Source organism: Schistocerca gregaria, chromosome 7 (assembly GCF_023897955.1).
Source record: "Schistocerca gregaria isolate iqSchGreg1 chromosome 7, iqSchGreg1.2, whole genome shotgun sequence".
In the NCBI taxonomy this organism is placed as follows: Eukaryota; Metazoa; Arthropoda; class Insecta; order Orthoptera; family Acrididae; genus Schistocerca; species Schistocerca gregaria.
The window spans coordinates 5,747,337-5,755,958 of NC_064926.1; positions in this window are offsets into that span (position 1 = coordinate 5,747,337).

Genomic DNA, 8,622 nt, shown 5'->3' on the forward strand with positions numbered 1-8,622 from the left:
GTAGGGGATCGCTGTTGAGGGTGAAGTACGGTGGGGACTTCGTGTGCCCCAGGGCCGCTACGGTAGCCGTGAAGGCCTCGAACAGAACCCCGAAACGGCACTGCGGCTTCACACTTACTGCTGGATGAACCCCATATCTCCAGCAACTACTTTCATCTATGATGATTTTCCAGGATCTCGGTAATATCGGAAGGTGGTTTCGTTGCACACAATGCAGTGGAAGCTTCTTGCACGTGTTCCTCAGTTACAATCTTTCTATTTTTGTTTCATTTTTTTCAGTATGAAGCAAGAGTGACAATTTATTAATTCCCAAGAAGCCTTAATTTTTCAATTTTCAGTTCTACGGAGGAGAATCCTCACATGGCGAAGAAGCCAAACATCATTTCATTTCCCTAACTGTCACAGTAAATTTGAAAAAAAAATCAGTCGATATAGCATAGAAGCTCGCCGAAGAAGGCATAAAAGGAGAGCGAATGGATGGGCTGTGTGGGGAGAAGGGAGGCCCAAAAGATAACAAAAAAAAAAAAGAGAAAAAAAAAAAAGCTAGCTCAGTCGGTAGAGCGTCCGGCTCTTAATCCTAGGGTCGTGGGTTCGAGCCACACGCTGGGCGGAACGGAATTTTGTTCCGCTGCAGATGTAAATTACCGTTTTTCTGATTAAGGAGATGTAATGGAAATAGCAACTTTAAACTTTGCCTACGTCTCTGTCAGTCACAAGGAAACTGTATTTGAATGTGAAGGTGATTTTGTAGACATGTGTGGAAGACATGTTCTGAAATGCAAGTGTTGTTGTTTGGAGAGCACATCGGTTACGTGTCAGATGTGTAGCCAAGCAGTAATGGGTCGCCATAGCTGCAAATACTAGCCGGTAATATGAAGTGTTGTCAGCCGAAGTCTGATGATGCAGACGACCGTAAGGAAAAAGTATCCAAGAGTACCGCTATGCCGCGCCTCTTTAGCTCAGTGGTAGACCACTGCTCTAATAAACCAGGCATCGGACGTTCCATCCACACAGGAGAAAGACGAATTTTGGAAATCAGTTGTGCGTCGTGGCCGTATAGCAAACAGTATCTGTAATGACGAACAATTAGCGACAGGCGTTTTTTTTTAAGAATTACTCTCAGATGTGATTAAGGCGAATGGCGCAGATAAATCATTTGCCAAACCGGTACAGCATTAAGTGGACGAGGCAGTCTGAATTACATTTTATAGATGTATTTCTCACATATCTCAGAGCCTCTCGCGGTCGTCGTCGTCGTCATCGCCGCCGCCGCCGCCGCCGCTTCTGCAGAACTAGCAAATGGCCATCGTAGCAAATGCGGCGAGGGACGCCCTGCCTTCGATTCCGAATGCACAAAGTGTGTGGTCTTGTTTATCAGTCTATATTTGGTCGGTCTCGTAAGAGGTTGAATGTAACGAATGGGTGGGAAAGAGCAATTGGCAGCGGCTGTGTAAAACGAAAACACAAATCCTCAGGGGTGTGAGCGTTTCGAGATGAGTCGTATACATGATATAGTTGGTCGTCAGTGACCATGTGGCCTAATGGATAAGGCGTCGGACTTCGGATCTGATGATTACAGGTTCGAATGTTGTCTCGCTCGTTTTTTTCCAGTTCTGAAAAAGAAACATACAGTTTTAATGTAGCAATTGAGCAGTACGAAACCGTCTGAATGTTGCTGTTGACAATTTTTTGCTTGGAAATGCTCTTGAGCTTGAAACACACACAACAAGACCGGTGTTAACTAGCGAAATGGTCGGCAGAGTGCCGACACCGCGAGTTTTGACTGGCACTTGCACATCTAAAACAACGTCGGAAAGTAACTCGTTCGGCTTTTGAGTCACATAAAGTATGTGTGTTAATTTTGACGCCACTAGCTCTGCATGCTGTCATGCAATTTCTTTACCTCTCAGAAATGATTATGACATAAAAGTGAAGTACGTGACGAGTGTGACGTTAGGAAAACATTAGGCAGCATGGAGAGATTCTGTATGGGACCACCCAACCCAAACGAGTAATGTGTGACTTGCTATCCGGCAGGTATTCACCGAAGTAGCCGGTTAGCTCAGTCGGTAGAGCGTTAGGCTCTTAATCCTAGGGTCGTGGGGTCGAGCCACACGCTGGGCGGAACGCAATTTTGTTCCGCTGCAGATGTAAATTACCGTTTTTCTGATTAAGGAGATGTAATGGAAATAGCAACTTTAAACTTTGCCTACGTCTCTGTCAGTCACAAGGAAACCGTATTTGAATGTGAAGGTGATTTTGTAGACATGTGTGGAAGACATGTTCTGAAATGCAAGTGTTGTTGTTTGGAGAGCACATCGGTTACGTGTCAGATGTGTAGCCAAGCAGTAATGGGTCGCCATAGCTGCAAATACTAGCCGGTAATATGAAGTGTTGTCAGCTGAAGTCTGATGATGCAGACGACCGTAAGGACGAAGTACCCAAGAGTACCGCTAGGCCGCGCCTCTTTAGCTCAGTGGTAGAGCACTGCTCTAATAAACCAGGCATTGGACGTTCCATCCACACAGGAGAAAGATGAATTTTGGAAATCAGTTGCGCGTCGTGGCCGTATAGCAGACAGTATCTGTGATGACGAACAATTAGCGACAGGCGTTTTTTTTTTAAGAATTACTCTCAGATGTGATTAAGGCGAATGGCGCAGATAAAGCATTTGCCAAAGCGGTACAGCATAAAGTGGGACGAGGCAGTCTGAATTACATTTTATAGATGTATTTCTCACATATCTCAGAGCCTCTCGCGGTCGTCGTCGTCGTCGTCGTCGTCGTCGTCGCCGCCGCCGCCGCCGCTTCTGCAGAACTAGCAAATGGCCATCGTAGCAAATGCGGCGAGGGACGCCCTGCCTTCGATTCCGAATGCACAAAGTGTGTGGTCTTGTTTATCAGTCTATATTTGGTCGGTCTCGTAAGAGGTTGAATGTAACGAATGGGTGGGAAAGAGCAATTGGCAGCGGCTGTGTAAAACGAAAACACAAATCCTCAGGGGTGTGAGCGTTCCGAGATGAGTCGTATACATGATATAGTTGGTCGTCAGTGACCATGTGGCCTAATAGATAAGGCGTCGGACTTCGGATCTGATGATTACAGGTTCGAATGTTGTCACGCTCGTTTTTTTCCAGTTCTGAAAAAGAAACATACCGTTTTAATGTAGCAATTGAGCAGTACGAAACCGTCTGAATGTTGCTGTTGACCATTCTGTGCTTGGAGATGGTCTTGAGCCTGAAACACACACAACAAGACCGGTGTTAACTAGCGAAATGGTCGGCAGAGTGCCGACACCGCGAGTTTTGACTGGCACTTGCACATCTAAAACAACGTCGGAAAGTAACTCGTTCGGCTTTTGAGTCACATAAAGTATGTGTGTTAATTTTGACGCCACTAGCTCTGCATGCTGTCATGCAATTTCTTTACCTCTCAGAAATGATTATGACATAAAAGTGAAGTACGTGACGAGTGTGACGTTAGGAAAACATTAGGCAGCATGGAGAGATTCTGTATGGGACCACTCAACCCAAACGAGTACTGTGTGACGTGCTATCCGGCAGGTATTCACCGACGTAGCCGGCTAGCTCAGTCGGTAGAGCGTCAGGCTCTTAATCCTAGGGTCGTGGGTTCGAGCCACACGCTCGGCAGAACGGAATTTTGTTCCGCTGCAGATGTAAATTACCGTTTTTCTGATGAAGGAGATGTAATGGAAATAGCAACTTTAAACTTTGCCTACGTCTCTGTCAGTGACAAGGAAACTGTATTTGAATGTGAAGGTGATTTTGTAGACATGTGTGGAAGACATGTTCTGAAATGCAAGTGTTGTTGTTTGGAGAGCACATCGGTTACGTGTCAGATGTGTAGCCAAGCAGTAATGGGTCGCCATAGCTGCAAATATTAGCCGGTAATATTAAGTGTTGTCAGCTGAAGTCTGATGATGCAGACGACCGTAAGGACGAAGTACCCAAGAGTACCGCTAGGCCGCGCCTCTTTAGCTCAGTGGTAGGGCACTGCTCTAATAAACCAGGCATCGGACGTTCCATCCACACAGGAGAAAGATGAATTTTGGAAATCAGTTGCGCGTCGTTGCCGTATAGCAAACAGTATCTGTGATGACGAACAATTAGCGACCGGCGTTTTTTTCCGAATTACTCTCAGATGTGATTAAGGCGAATGGCGCAGATAAAGCATTTGCCAAAGCGGTACAGCATAAAGTGGGACGAGGCAGTCTGAATTACATTTTATAGATGTATTTCTCACATATCTCAGAGCCTCTCGCGGTCGACGTCGTCGTCGTCGTCGTCGTCGCCGCCGCCGCTTCTGCAGAAGTAGCAAATGGCCATCGTAGCAAATGCGGCGAGGGACGCCCTTTCTTCGATTCCGAATGCACAAAGTGTGTGGTCTTGTTTCTCAGTCTATATTTGGTCGGTCTCGTAAGAAGTTGAATGTAACGAATGGGTGGGAAAGAGCAAGGGGCAGCGGCTGTGTAGAACGAAAACACAAATTCTCAGGGGTGTGAGCGTTTCGAGATGAGTCGTATATATGTTATAGTTGGCCGTCAGTGACCGTGTGGCCTAATGGATAAGCCTCGGACTTCGGAACTGAAGATTACAGGTTCGAGTGCTGTCACGCTCTTGTTTTTCCAGTTCTGAAAAGGAAACATACCGTTTTAGTGTAGCAATTAAGCAGTACGAAACCGTCTGAATGTTGCTGTTGACCATTTTTTGCTTGGAGATGCTCTTGAGCTTGAAACACACACAACAAGACCGGTGGTAACTAGCGAAATGGTCGGCAGAGTGCAGAAACCGCGAGTTTTGACTGGCACTTGCACATCTAAAACAACGTCGGAAAGTAACTCGTTCGGCCTTTGAGTCACATGAAGTATGTGTGTTAACTTTGACGCCACTAGCTCTGCATGTTGTCACGCAATTTCTTTACCTCTCAGAATTGATTATGACATAAAAGTGAAGTACGTGACGAGTGTGACATTAGAAAAACATTAGGGAGCATGGAGAGATTCTGTATGGGACCACCCAACCCAAACGAGTACTGTGTGACGTGCTACCCGGCATATATACACCGAGATAGCCGGCTATCTCAGTCGGTAGAGCGTCAGACTTTTAATCCCAGGGTCGTGGGTTCGAGCCACACGCTGGGCGGAACGGCATTTTGTTCCGCTGCAGATGTAAATTACCGTTTTTCTGATTAGGGAGATGTAATGGAAATAGCAACTTTAAACTTTGCCTACGTCTCTGTCAGTCGCAAGGAAACTCTATTTGAAGGTGAAGGTGATTTTGTAGACATGTGTGAAAGACATGTTCTGAAATGCAAGTGTTGTTGTTTGGAGAGCACATCGGTTACGTGTCAGATGTGTAGCCAAGCAGCAATGGGTCGCCATAGCTGCAAATATTAGCCGGTAATATGAAGTGTTGTCAGCTGAAGTCTGATGATGCAGACGACCTTAAGGACGAAGTACCCATGAGTACCGATAGGCCGCGCCTCTTTACCTCAGTGGTAGAGTACTGCTCTAATAAACCACGTGTCGTAAGTTCCATCCTCACAGGAGAATGATAAATTTTGGAAATCATTTGCGCGTCGTGGCCGTATAGCAAACAGTATTTGTGATGATGAACAATTAGCGACCAGCGTTTTCTAAGAATAACTCTCAGATGTGATTAAGGCGAATGGCGCAGATAAAGAATTTGCCAAAGCGGTACAGCATAAAGTTGGACGAGGCAATCTGAATTACATTTTATAGATGTATTTCTCACATATCTCAGAGCCTCTCGCGGTCGTCGTCGTCGTCGTCGTCGCCGCCGCCGCTTCTGCAGAAGTAGCAAATGGCCATCGTAGCAAATGCGGCGAGGGACGCCCTTTCTTCGATTCCGAATGCACAAAGTGTGTGGTCTTGTTTCTCAGTCTATATTTGGTCGGTCTCGTAAGAAGTTGAATGTAACGAATGGGTGGGAAAGAGCAAGGGGCAGCGGCTGTGTAAAACGAAAACACAAATCCTCAGGGGTGTGAGCGTTTCGAGATGAGTCGTATACATGATATAGTTTGTCGTCAGTGACCATGTGGCCTAATGGATAAGGCGTCGGACTTCGGATCCTATGATTACAGGTTCGAATGTTGTCACGCTCATGTTTTTCCAGTTCTCAAAAAGAAACATACCGTTTTAATGTAGCAATTAAGCAGTACGAAACCGTCTGAATGTTGCTGTTGTCCATTTTTTGCTTGGAGATGCTCTTGAGCTTGAAACACACACAACAAGACCGGTGGTAATTAGCGAAATGGTCGGTAGAGTGCCGACACTGCGAGTTTTGACTGGCACTTGCACATCTAAAACAACGTCGGAAAGTAACTCGTTCGGCTTTTGAGTCACATGAAGTATGTGTGTTAACTTTGACGCCACTAGCTCTGCACGTTGTCATGCAATTTTTTTACCTCTCAGAAATGATTATGACATAAAAGAGAAGTACGTGACGAGTGCGACGTTAGAAAAAGATTAGGGAGCATGGAGAGATTCTGTATGGGACCACCCAACCCAAACGAGTACTGTGTGACGTGCTACCCGACATGTATACAACGAGGTAGCCGGCTAGCTCAGTCGGTAGAGCTTCAGACTCTTAATCCCAGGGTCGTGGGTGCGACCCACACGCTGGGCGGAACGCAATTTTGTTCCGCTGCAGATGTAAATTACCGTTTTTCTGATTAACGAGATGTAACGGAAATAGCAACTTTAAACTTTGCCTACGTCTCTGTCAGTCGCAAGGAAACTGTATTTGAAGGTGAAGGTGATTTTGTAGACACGTGTGAAAGACATGTTCTGAAAAGCAAGTGTTGTTGTTTGGAGAGCACATCGGTTACGTGTCAGATGTGTAGCCAAGCAGCTATGGGTCGCCATAGCTGCAAATATTAGCCGGTAATATGAAGTGTTGTCAGCTGAAGTCTGATGATGCAGACGACCGTAAGGACGAACTACCCAAGAGTACCACTTGGCCGCGCCTCTTTAGCTCAGTGGTAGAGTACTGCTCTAATAAACCAGGTGTCGTAAGTTCCATCCTCATAGGAGAGTGATGAATTTTGGAAATCAGTTGCGCGTCGTGGCCGTATAGCAAACAGTATCTGTGATGACGAACAATTAGCGACCGGAATTTTTTAAGAATTACTCTCAGATGTGATTAAGGCCACATGGTCACTGACGACCAACTATATCATGTATACGACTCATCTCGGAACGCTTACACCCCTGAGGATTTGTGTTTTCGTTTTACACAGCCGCTGCCCCTTGCTCTTTCCCACCCATTCGTTACATTCAACCTCTTACGAGACCGACCAAATATAGACTGAGAAACAAGACCACACACTTTGTGCATTCGGAATCGAAGGCAGGGCTTCCCTCGCCGCATTTTCTACGATGGCCATTTGCTACTTCTGCAGAACTGGCGGCGGCGACGACGACGACGACGACGACGACGACCGCGAGTGGCTCTGAGATATGTGAGAAATACATCTATAAAATGTAATTCAGACTGCCTCGTCCCACTTTATGCTATACCGCTTTGGCAAATGCTTTATCTGCGCCATTCGCCTTAATCACATCTGAGTGTAATTCTTAAAAAAAAAACGCCTGTCGCTAATTGTTCGTCATCACAGATACTGTTTGCTATACGGCCACGACGCGCAACTGATTTCCAAAATTCATCTTTCTCCTGTGTGGATGGAACGTCCGATGCCTGGTTTATTAGAGCAGTGCTCTACTACTGAGCTAAAGAGGCGCGGCCTAGCGGTACACTTGGGTACTTCGTCCTTACGGTCGTCTGCATCATCAGACTTCAGCTGACAACACTTCATATTACCGGCTAATATTTCCAGCTATGGCGACCCATTACTGCTTGGCTACACATCTGACACGTAACCGATGTGCTCTCCAAACAACAACACTTGCATTTCAGAACATGTCTTCCACACATGTCTACAAAATCACCTTCACATTCAAATACAGTTTCCTTGTGACTGACAGAGACGTAGGCAAAGTTTAAAGTTGCTATTTCCATTACATCTCCTTAATCAGAAAAACGGTAATTTACATCTGCAGCGGAACAAAATTCCGCACCGCCCAGCGTGTGGCTCGAACCCACGAGCCTAGGATTAAGAATCTGACGCTCTACCGACTGAGCTAGCCGGCTACATCGGTGAATACCTGCCGGATAGCACGTCACACAGTACTCTTTTTGGGTTGGGTGGTCCCATACAGAATCTCTCCATGCTGCCTAATGTTTTTCTAACGTCACACTCGTCACGTACTTCACTTTTATGTCATAATCATTTCTGAGAGGTAAAGAAATTGCATGACAGCATGCAGAGCTAGTGGCGTCAAAATTAACACACATACTTTATGTGACTCAAAAGCCGAACGAGTTACTTTCCGACGTTGTTTTAGATGTGCAAGTGCCAGTCAAAACTCGCGGTGTCGGCACTCAACCGACCATTTCGCTAGTTAACACCGGTCTTGTTGTGTGTGTTTCAAGCTCAAGAGCATTTCCAAGCAAAAAATGGTCGACAGCAACATTCAGACAGTTTCGTAGTGCTCAATTGCTACATTAAAACGGTATGTTTC